The 11,723-nt window shown below is 38.5% G+C and overlaps 1 long non-coding RNA gene across 1 annotated transcript; it reads left to right on the top strand.

Annotated features, from left to right (window-relative positions):
• Positions 1-861: 861 nt before the first annotated feature.
• On the top strand, positions 862-1,675 carry LOC120107284. The gene is made up of 3 exons (XR_005509158.1): positions 862-1,030; positions 1,197-1,307; positions 1,605-1,675. It is a non-coding gene; the product is annotated as an uncharacterized LOC120107284 (long non-coding RNA).
• The last annotated feature ends 10,048 nt before the right edge of the window (positions 1,676-11,723 follow it).

Below are 11,723 nucleotides of genomic sequence, written 5' to 3'. Positions count from 1 at the left end.
TATTTCGGAGATCTGTTTTAAGTTTACAGGTCTTTTCTCTAGATAGTAAGTTCAATAATAAAACCAACAGATTTTATTTTTGGCTCATGCCAAATTCAAGTTGCATGCTTGTTTGATTCTGTTGGATGCATACAGAAAGTTTCACAGGATCACAAAGTTGTGCTGGTTTTCCTGGTGCCCATTTTGCAAGGCTAGGCTTGCATTAGGCCACGCCTAAACCAAGCTTGGCTAGTTCAAACTATTTGGTGAAGTTGGCCAGGCTTTCATGACTGAAGTTTGGCCATCTTAGGACAGTGAGGGTGGGAAAGGAGAGGTAAGGTTTTCTTTTTTCAATTAATGATATCATATTGTATGCACAATATGTAGGCATATATGTGATTTAGATCTCTTCCCAAGCTCGGGTAAGGCCAAGGGTGGCCAGTACCTGGCTCCATCTATTTAAGACCTTAGAGTTTAGGTGCAGCTGGATCTGGCCTAAAACCTAAATTTGCTTTGCCAAATCCTAACCCACATAAGTGCCCGGTTAGGGCCCATAACCAGCCATACTTGCAGGTAGGCATCTCCTTCCAAGAAATCCTTTTGTGTGAGGAAAAAAGATCACCAACTTCAAGCCTTGACATTCTTGCGTTTCACATGCTAATTCTAGAAGTTCAGATGCCTTATTTATTATATTAACAGGATTGTGTGCCAATTGTTGCCTATATCCATTTAATCTATGTTCTCTTTATGAACCAAAGTACTGTTAGATTGATTTTATTTGGTGTAAGCTATGAATTATTTCAAGATTTTTTTTTTTTTTATGAATTAGACCTCCTTTCTCAATCCTCTTGTGCTAACAAGTATGACATTGTTTCTTTCCTTGTAGGCATGCCTTATCGCTGATATTGTGCAGCATTTTGTTGATGCCAAGCTGGATTTTGATGCGTCCTATGTGTATGAAGATGTAAATCATGCAATTCAGCATGATCATAGAAGCGGTTTGGCACATAAAGAAATTATTGCTGATCCACATAAGTACCTAGTTAAAAATGTAAGTAGTATTAGCCTTACTTTTTCCATAATTTCCATGGAGAAGATTGTTTCTTTTGCTATTGAGATGTTGCAGAAGTGGTACTTTAAAGTTTAACCACTAGGTCATGATTGTGCATGATATTCTCTCACAGATTAATCTTAAATTCTTTGTATCTTTTCTGCAGAGCCAACTGTTATGTTTTCTAAAGATGCTAAAGCAGAAGGGAAAGAAACTCTTCCTGCTAACCAATTCTCCATATTCTTTTGTGGATGGCGGAATGCATTTCATGTTAGAGGTGCCTTTCCAAACACCGCTTATATATTCCAGCAGTATGGTTCCTTATATGTTAGAGATAAATGATATACTTGATCTTTATTGATGTTACCTAGTGGTCCATTTGATTTAGAAGTCAGGTGACTCCGGTCACCACTGTCCAATTTCCATAACTTGACAGTAGAGGCTGAGCACATGATGTATTCCCAAGGAACTCAAAAAAGAAAAATCAAAAGAAAATGCTTTTTACAAATTAATATTGTACATGGTTACTTACTGAGCTTTTATAGCTAACACCAATTCATTTATGTCCTTATAGATAAATAGGACTGCAAGGAGCAAGGAGCTTGACTTACCCCAGGGTTTGGGATTCACTGAATATAATTGCACAAATTTTTAGAATCTCTGTATCGCTCCCTATTGTTCCAATATTTTATGACATTCATGAATAATATAGTTCATTTGGATTCAAAATTTTATGTGGCTTCGTGCTATTGCGGCAAAAGTTTGCAATAACACGGCCGTGTCATGACCCAGATTCGGGGCATGATAGAAACTTCTAGATCGAGCTGGCTGTGGCAAAAGCTCTGTCGATTTGGCAAAAGCTCTGTCGTTTCTCTCCCAAACGCGCGCCGCCCCATCTTATTGTTGCACCAAGTGAGCCTCGGTCCAGTGAGCCCAAGGTCGTTCAGTCCATTGGCCAGGATAAACTCTTAGAACTCTCTGACTTTGATCTTGTTGGTGAAGGCCCTCCCCCCTGCGTACGTTTCTCTTCTGGGCCATCAATGCAGTTAAAGTCTCCCACCAAATCCAATACCTACATCCACTCCCCAAAAAATATATTTTTGGAATTTTACTATAATCTATTCAAGAGTATAGCCATATTATTTTATACAAGCTCACAATCAATTCAGTTGATTTTGACATGTAATCAACCATTACCACCCCTTATCTAAGCTTTCGCTAGGCTCAATATGGATAACACAAATTTTTCCAAGTTTTAGTCCTTGAAACTTGTTACAATCAACTAAAAACGATAAATACAAGATGATTAGCTCCTTGAAGTGCAGTAGAGTTAGTTGTTGAAGCACGTGAGGAAGCCTTTGTTGAACTTGATGCGCTTGAAAGCTTTGCAATAATATCTCTCAAAGTGTGGTGGATGTAGTCCTTAAAGCTCACACTAAATACTGCATTTTTTGCTTTTTTTGGCTTCATATATTTTTTTCTATTGTTCCCAAGCATTTATAACTTAAAAAACCATTGGAGGGCCATTTCTAGCCATTGAAGAGGCTGAACTAGCTGCTGGACAGGCTGAAATAGCTATTGAGAGTGAATATGCCCATTCTGTTCTCGTGGAAAAACTGGCTATTACTATTGTTAGATGTAGACGAGTCGATTCGACTTCTTCAGAGATCAACTCATGATCTTCAAAGATCGACTCAACTCTTCTTCCGGGGTCGACTCGAGAAAGTGCTTATTTTTGTTGTGTTCTTTTTTTAGCCTATAGTCACTATGGGGTCAACTCATCTAACTTTGGGGTCGACTCGAGCTTGCTAAAGGTCGACTCGTGATCCACTACAGTCGACTTGCGAAAGGGATGGTTGTTAACTACCTTATGTCTTCTGTTTGAAGCTATTCTAGAGTCAACTCGATTTGTGCTGGAGTCGACTCGTGCTCGACAGTAGTCGACTCATGATTCTCCAAGGTCGATTCGTAGATATCTAGTTTTTAATTTCTTTTTGTCTTTCGCTTGAGATTGTTTTGGGATCGACTTGTCTTATCCAAGGGTTGACTTGTGAAAGCATGCCAGTCTTCTTTGTTGTGCCGGGGTCGACTCGTGTTCTCTTGGGGTTGACTCCTTTCATACTAAACTTTATAATTTTGACTACATTCTTTCCACTTTGAGTAATTTGGATTGATATTACCTTAGCTTTTTATGAACATTCTTGTACACTCTAAATATATAATTAGTGAACTTTTTACTCAAATATTTTGTAACATTAATATCAAACCTTTTAGGTCAACACAAACTGAGAACTAGATGACCAAAGGCACTGTTCAATTCTGGAGTTTGCTGGAATTCAGTTTTTGACCTCACTGACTTGGTAAAAGAAGTAAAATCTGAACTGCAAGGATTGAGGCAACTAACAGCTAATCAACAGAGGAAAATTACTGAGATTGAAAAACAGTTGAGAGAACAAGAAAATTCTATTCAAGGCTCTATTCAAGATCTAAAGGAAGAACACACTCAGCTTACTAGCTCTATCTCTACACTAAACAGCAAGATTGAGAAGCTGATGGAAGAGCTAAAGGAAGATCAGTCTGGACCTTCATCTTCAAAACCTTGAACCTAGGCTGAACTTAGTCTGAACCTAACCTGAGCTTAGACTGAAATCCATATTTTCGAAACATAACCTTGCACTAAGCTAAGTTTCATATCTATGTGGCACACTTGTACACTGACTGATACCAATTATATCTTTTTTTATTTATCAAGTGTGCTTCATTTATCAATTACAATGAATACTTACCTTTTTTGAAATATATGTTTTCTTGGATTGTATGCTGCTCTGATATATCTATTGAGTCTGATACCCTCTCTCCTTAACACAACTGTTAATGATTAAACTCATAAAAAGAGGAAAATTGAAATCATTTTCCTTTCTTTTGTTGATGACAAAAAGGGGGAGAAAATTAGATGTGAAAAGAATTCCAATCTGAGAAATGAGAAATGTGAAAAGAATTCAGAATTCCAATCTCTACACTAAAGATAATATATAGGGAGAGATTTAAATTATAATATACAGATATGGAATGGTCTATAAAACTTAAGAAAAGAAGAAGAAAAAGGACTCTACATAATTTAAATGTTTGTAACTGATAGGGGGAGATTTTTTTTCTCCTTAACTTGTTGAAATTATGCATATATCTCTGAATGTTATATTTGCTCTGAACTTTATTATAAAATTCTTATAATTGCTGTGAAATTTATTGTGAAATTCTTTTAAACTCAATAGTTTTGTCATCATCAAAAAGTGAGAGATTGTCAACCCTAAAGGATGAATTTCGATGATTACAAAACACTTGAGATGATGTTATGTACTAATGATGTTGGCTTAATTGTGAAGTTTGATAAGTCAAGAAAAATCAGAAGAAATGAAGCACTGCAAAATCATAAGTTCTGCGCAAACACTTTATTGGATATGTTCTAAAAGAAAAATGATCTTAATCTAATCAATGGAGATCAAAGATGAAGTCTAAAGTTTTCTTGTTTGAAAAACTTGAGTCAACCCCTAAGCAAAAAGAAAAAGTTTGAGTTGACTCTGGCATGTTTTCTTTAAGTGGCACAGTCAATGAGTCGACCCCCGTAAAACAAGAGTCGACCCTTGTGTAGTTCAAATTTAACAGAGAGCTTTCACTGTTGGGAATCCGCCCATGCCGCAGAAAATTAAAAAATTTAGATGGCAGCGGAAGAGGCATGCGCGGGATCACACGTTCATCCTATGAACGTTGTTCAAAAACCGTTCGTAGATAGATAAGAATTAAAAACTTTTAACTACATTAGGAAGATCAGATCTTCACCTTGTGTCGGTAGATGATCACCGCAAACTGAAGTTCGTGGTTTAGGATGAAGGTTCGCTTGAAGCCGCACAACCGTCCAGCCTCTACGGATATCCACACGAAGTAAAGGACCGATCAAGGCTTCCTTGTCTCCCCGGGGTGCTAGCTCCCTTGCAGAGACTTCTTTTGATGGCTGATTTCTTCCATTCTAATCAACTCTTGATTATGCTTGGAAGGAGGAAGAAGAAGAAAGGATCTTTGGAGAAGAACCAAAGGCTGGACACAGCCTTTTCTTTTCCCTGCGTTGGAAGAAGGAAGGGAAGGGGAGGAGGCCGCCAAGGCCTTCTTCTTTTTCTTCCTTGCTTGCGGCTCAAGACCAAGAGGAGGAAGGGGGGCCATGGCTTGGAGAGGAAGAGGGCTTCAATGAATGCCCTAGGGTGCCGCCCACTTCTCCTTTTAAAGGCATGAAGGGCTCCTGCAAATTAGGAGCCCTTGATCTTTTTCCAAGAGGGGCGCCGGCCCTGCCCCTCCCTCTTGGTTAGCCCTAATCCTCCTCTAAGGAAGATTGGGATGCCCTAATGTGGCTAAGCCCTAATCTAATTAGGCTTAGTCCAAGGGTAAACCAATTTTGGATTTAATCTAGGTAAGTCCTAATCCAATTAGAACTTAAATCAATTTTGACTCAATTGAACTCTTCAATCCTAATCCAATTAGGAGTCTTGTTAATTCATTAGATTAATAATTAATTAGGACTTAAGAAATTCTAATCCAATTAGAACTTATTTAATTTAGTCCTAATCCAATTAGGACTCTAATTTGAATCCGAAGTCCTAATCCAATTAGGACTTCTAGGAATCCTATTCTAAGTAGGAATCCAAATTGAATTCAAAATCCTAATCTAATTAGGATTATTGGAATCCTATTCTAAGTAGGACTCCCAGTCCTACTCCAAATAGGATTCCGAGTCCTAATCCAATTAGGACTCCCGAAATCCTACTCCAAGTAGGATTCATGTTTAAGTCCAATTAATTAATTTCCATTGTTCCTTCTTCAACTGATCATCAATCAGATTGATTACTCGTGATTCATAATCACATTTCAACCATCGGATCGGTCAATACTTCTAGTATGTGTGACCCCATAGATTCTATTCTGACTGGTAGTGAGATATATTGCGATCTCTATCACAATATCATTGAAAACTCCTTTCAATGGGTTGGAACGATTCCAACTCAACTCATTAGGGTTTATCGATCATCGAGATATTTTCTGTGAGTCTCACCATCCACCAGTGACACTTAGCAGCATGTAGTGGCTACCCAGCAGAATGGAATGATGAACCTCTATGTGCAGTTGTCGTGTGATACAGTCCTACTATCGTGGATCCCTACAGGACGGAGGTCATGGACAACTCGTCAAATCCCATCGTCTGTCATATGTCAAGATTTATTAGACTTAAGTTCGAGAGTGAAAAACTCTTTCTCCACTGTGCATATTGCCCCGGCCGATGTCTTACGAACTCAGTCTTATAAATCACATAGGTTCTCTCCTTATCTACCAAGGTCGATAGATTCCATATAGGTGCATACCCTACTCGTACAGTGAACCTACTGTAGCCAATCTACACTGCATGGTCCCATATATCTAGAGGCCATATGTATGTGCAGTCAAACTACAATAACCTCACTGTGAGTAGCCGAAGCACCGTAGGTCAAAGGACCAGTCATACTACTGCAACATCAAGCAAGTTACTGACGAGTGGATAGACATCCAAGTGACTTCTTGTATTGGTCACGCTCAGTACCCTTGTTCTTAACAAGCACCTGCACTATTACTTCAGTATCGCCACACTGTGGATTCGAGTCTCGTCCATCCATAAGGAAAGCAATGTGTGCACTGATCGGATCGATCATCGTCCTCGTGATGATCCATTGATCAGGAGCATTCAGAAATTAATCACCAATGATGCATGGCTCAAATTCTTAACTCTTAAGAATATGCATCATCATCTTATTAATTTTTGGACGATTTATAGACACATAAACAATATGAATAAAAAAGATACCTTTTATTTATTCAATAATAAATAGTCAAGTACAAAATTATGTTCCTAGAATTAACAATGTGTCAGCCAGATTGGCTTCTAGGGCATACATCTAACATTCACCGCCTGAGACAAAGTTTGAAGTGTCAACTCTTGTTCCAAATGAGTCGATTCCCGAAATTGAAGAGTCGACCCCAGTTCAGTCTCAGCGTCAGACAAAAAATAATTGGATGAGTCGACCCTTGTGTTTAAAGAGGCAACTTCTTGAGAAGATGAGTCGACCCTTGTGTTTAAAGAGGCGACTTCTGAAGAAGATGAGTCGACCCTTTGAAGTTATAACAAAGAGCCAACTCAATATCTTAAAGTGCCGACCCAAGACAAATATGAGTCGATCCTTGAATTACATGAGTCGACCCTTGTACTGCTGGGACTACAACGGAAAGCTTGCAACAACTTTTATCTTCTTATGTAACAGAAAAGATTCTCATCAGAACGGAAAGAAAAGAATTCAAATCCCTCTGGAGAACTCGTCTATAAATTCAAAGAAATCTTAGAAGGAAAATAACAAGAATAGAGAGAAATATTCTGTCAAGTGAGAAAAGTTTCCACAAAAGAAGGAAAAAGCTAAAAAGTTCATCATCCTCACCGGCACTCATCTGAAACTTATTCCTGTGAGAAAATCAATCGAAGCTTCTCATTAAATCGAGAAGAGCTGCTGCTCAAGCATTGCGACATTCTTCCACAGCCATCTTCTTCATTGGCTGTAATCTGCTGGGTTATAGTGAAATCTCAAGCTTTGCTTGGGGAGTGGACGTAGGTGCTGCGAGTGCACCGAACCACTATAAACCTTGGTGTTTATGTGTGTGATTTCTCTCTCTTCCTCCACTGCATACTTCTGATTGCTTTCCTCATCTTATTCATTGCTTCGTTTGTGCAATCTTATTTCCGCTGCTAAATCTACAAGTTATTGAAAGATAACAGTAACTCACATTCTTCACACGTTTAATTTTAAAAGATTCAATTCATCCTTCCTCTTGGGCTGCACCTCTGGGCAACACCCACCATATATCCTACAGAAGTAAAGTCGTCATTGGGTCCTCACCTAACAGCTATTGGCGCCCAATCTCACTTTTACCCCCACGACATCTCATGTCAATAGAGAGGTTCAATCCTCCGATGCAACTTGCCTACTGTATCTAGCCGAGACAAATCAACGCCAGAAAGATCTTAGCAGTTCTACTATGGTGGAAGATCTCTAGACTTAATATTAGGTAATCTAGTCTTAGTGATTCCAACTTTGAGCTCTTCATATGTGGTAATCGATCAATTGGCCAGGTAAGCAGGTGGGAGGCTCCCCTTACTCAGAGAATAAGGTCCTAATTAAGTAACTACATTTAATGCTTTCCTAGACACCAATTAGATCAATTAATCAAATCTGGCTAGCTCAATGTATCGCTCGCTCTCGACTGATTGAGAAGGTTTTAGGTCTCGATTAGGGTTTACATCTTATGTAAATATGAAACTCCTTTCATATGTTATGCATTTCCATCTTACGTAAATGACATATTTGTTTAGGTATACACCCTATGTAAATATGAAACCCTTTCATACGTTATGTGTTTACATCTTATGTAAATGACATATTAGTTTAGGTTTACATCTTATGTAAATGACCTGACCTAATTGGGTTTTTATTCACATCTTATGTAAAGATTGCTTAACATATATATACATCTCATGCATATATCAATTTCCTTTTAAGCATAACCATAAACAAAAATTTACTTTTGATGATCATGAATCCATGATTGATCATATCTCATGCATCTCATGCATATATAATTTTTCATTTAAGCATAGGCATAAGCAGAAAAATACCTTTTTATGATCATGAATCTATTGATTGATTCTTATCACATGCATCTAATTTCAGATCTGATAATTTTAATTTTAATCATGCTACCAACTGAATCTTTGATCATGCAAGACATGATTTTTAATTGTTTCAATCTCATTGTAATTTAAAATCAACATGCAAGATCATAAGAGTAAAATTCAGCTTGTTGAAATTTTTGAAATCTGAAATTTCAGCATGCAGAAAATTGCAGCAAGTATAAATATTAAAATTCAGATCTAATTTAATCCTAATCAAGCCTATCAATTTTAATCTTAATCCCTTAAACACGGCTCTGATACCACTATCGGGTTACCCCCACATGCGTTGCGATGATCGCAGCGGAAAGACATGTGCGGGGCCGTTCATCTCATGAACGTCCCTAGGAACGTAGATTTCAAAAAAAAAATTCTGAGTTCTCTAACTCAGAAAGTTATGAAATCTAAAGGAAAAGATTAAAATTAATTACTTGATTAATTTTCAAGGCTACAAAAATAATTGTAAAGATTAAATCTTTACCTTGGAGCGGGTAGATCTTCACCGCTATCTAATGATCGTGAAAATTGGGTTCGTTTGAAGCCACACAAGCGTCCGACTTCTACGGATATCCACACGAAGATCTGGATCGATCAAGATCGTGATCTCATCGGTGTGCTAGCTCCTTTGCAGAGATCCCTCTTTGATGGTTGGAACTCCTCCAAGCAATCAACTCTTGATTGCTTCCAAGAGAAGGAAGAAGGAGAAGGAGAAACACTTTTCTCTTTTCTTTACCATAGAAGAATAAGGAGGGAAGAGAGGAACACCTTCCTCTCTATGTTTTCTTTCATGCGGCTGATGAAGAGGAGGAAGAAGGAGAACCATGCTCAATGCCCCTTTCCTTTGCCTTTGCAGATGGAAGAAGGAAGAGAGGGAGAGATGGCTACCATGATGAAAAGAAAAAGCCTCCTAACCCAAGGGGGGCTAGCCCCCTTTTTATTTCTTTTCATCTAGATGCCCTAGGCGTGGCCTCCTCCTTAAAATTTGAAGGAGCCAAGCCTCAACTGGATCTCACGTCCCAGGCACCCGGGACGCGCGTCCCGGCCAACTGGGATGCGGATCCCAAGAGGATCCCAAGAAAAGACTAATCAAATTAGGATTTAGGTGGTCCTTGGTTCATTGAATCCTAATTTAGTTAGGACCCAATTAGTCTCCCTATTTGATTCAATATATTTATCCATATGATTAAATCAATTATGACTCTTGGAGTCCTAATCTAATTAGGATCTAATTGGATCATAACTCAATTGAACTCTTCTATCCTAATCCAATTAGGAGTCATCTTCATCTATAAGACCAATAATTAATTAGGACTCTCGGAATCCTAATCCAATTAGGATTTATATAATTTTAGTCCTAATCCAATTAGAACTTTAGGAATCCTACTCCAAGTAGGACTCTAATAATTTGAAGTCCTAATCCAAATAGAAATCTAGGAGTCCTACTCCATGTAGGACTCTTGAACCTTATCAAATAAGATCGAGCCCAATTAATTAGGTCCAATTAATTCAATCAAATTACAATCCAATTGCAATTAATTTCTTCTTCAACTTACTAACCTGAGTGGGTTAAGCCAATTATCAATCAAATTGACAATCACAAACTATTGTGATTCCAAATCACAATCCAACCATTAGATCGATCAGATCCTCTATTGTGTGTGACCCTATAGATTCTATTCTATCTGGTAGTGAGATATATTGTGATCCCTATCACAATATCATTGAAACTCCTTTCAATGGGTTGGAACAATTCCAACTCTTCTCATTCGGGTTCACTGATCACTAAGTGAATGTCTTTGAGTCTCACAATCTATTAGTGACACCTAGCAGCATGTAGTGGCTACCCAGCAGAATGGAATAGATGAATCTCTAGGTACAGTTAGCGTTTGATACAGTCCCTTTATCGTGGATCCCGACGGGATGGAGGTTATGGATAACTCGTCAAACTCCATCATCTATTATTTGTAAAATTTATTCGATTCTAGTTCGAGATTGGAAAACTCTTTTTCCAAAAACTACCTTGGCCAAGAATTTACGAACTCAGTCTCATAAATCACATAGGATCTCTTCTAATCAATCAAAGTCGATAGTTTCCATCTAGATGCGCCCCTACTCCTACAATGAACCTATTGCAGCCAATCTGCACCACAAGGATCCAAATGGATAGGGTCCACATTTATGTTGTCAACCCTAATGGATGAATTTTGATGATTACAAAATACTTGAGATGATGTTACGTACTAATGATGTTATGTACTACCTGTGGTGAGGCCCATCGACCCTTGACCACTGGCCTCAGGAGTCCGGCCTAACCAAAATTATCTTCCACAACTTAGACCGCTTTTCAATCCTCCTAATCAACCCGGTCTAACCCAAGCACCGAATAGGACCTCCCCGATGCCTATCCCAAACCCTTCAACTGATAAGGAAAAAGGAATATTAGGTTCCAACCCTCCTTCTCGAAGCCAAACCCAATGCTTCTGGTGCCAAAAGTCTGGCCACATCACGTCCCAATGCCCTGCCAAGACTTACCTAATTACTGAACCATAAGCTGGGACCCAAGAGACCGGGTATGTCGAAGAAGTCTATGAACCAAATATAGAAGACTATGTAGAAGACTTTGAAGCCGAACCCACAGAATTAGACTTTGTCCAAAATGATTTCTAAAGGGAGACTATTGATCTAAGTACAACCAAGCCACTTCACATCACTACTGTGGAAGAGGTAGTGAAAGATATTGAGAGCCAGTCATCTGAGTTGGCCCTTGTGGCTAAAGATACCAATGCGGAGTCTAACCTTGAACATTCTCCTATAGTAGTTCCCCTTCTAGAGGAGTTTCATGATATCCCTAATTATCTTCCGGATCCACTTTCTCCAATGCGTGATATCCAACTTACAATT

Source organism: Phoenix dactylifera, unplaced genomic scaffold (genome assembly GCF_009389715.1).
Source record: "Phoenix dactylifera cultivar Barhee BC4 unplaced genomic scaffold, palm_55x_up_171113_PBpolish2nd_filt_p 000816F, whole genome shotgun sequence".
Taxonomy (NCBI): domain Eukaryota; kingdom Viridiplantae; phylum Streptophyta; class Magnoliopsida; order Arecales; family Arecaceae; genus Phoenix; species Phoenix dactylifera.
This window is presented reverse-complemented; position numbering and strand designations above follow the sequence as displayed.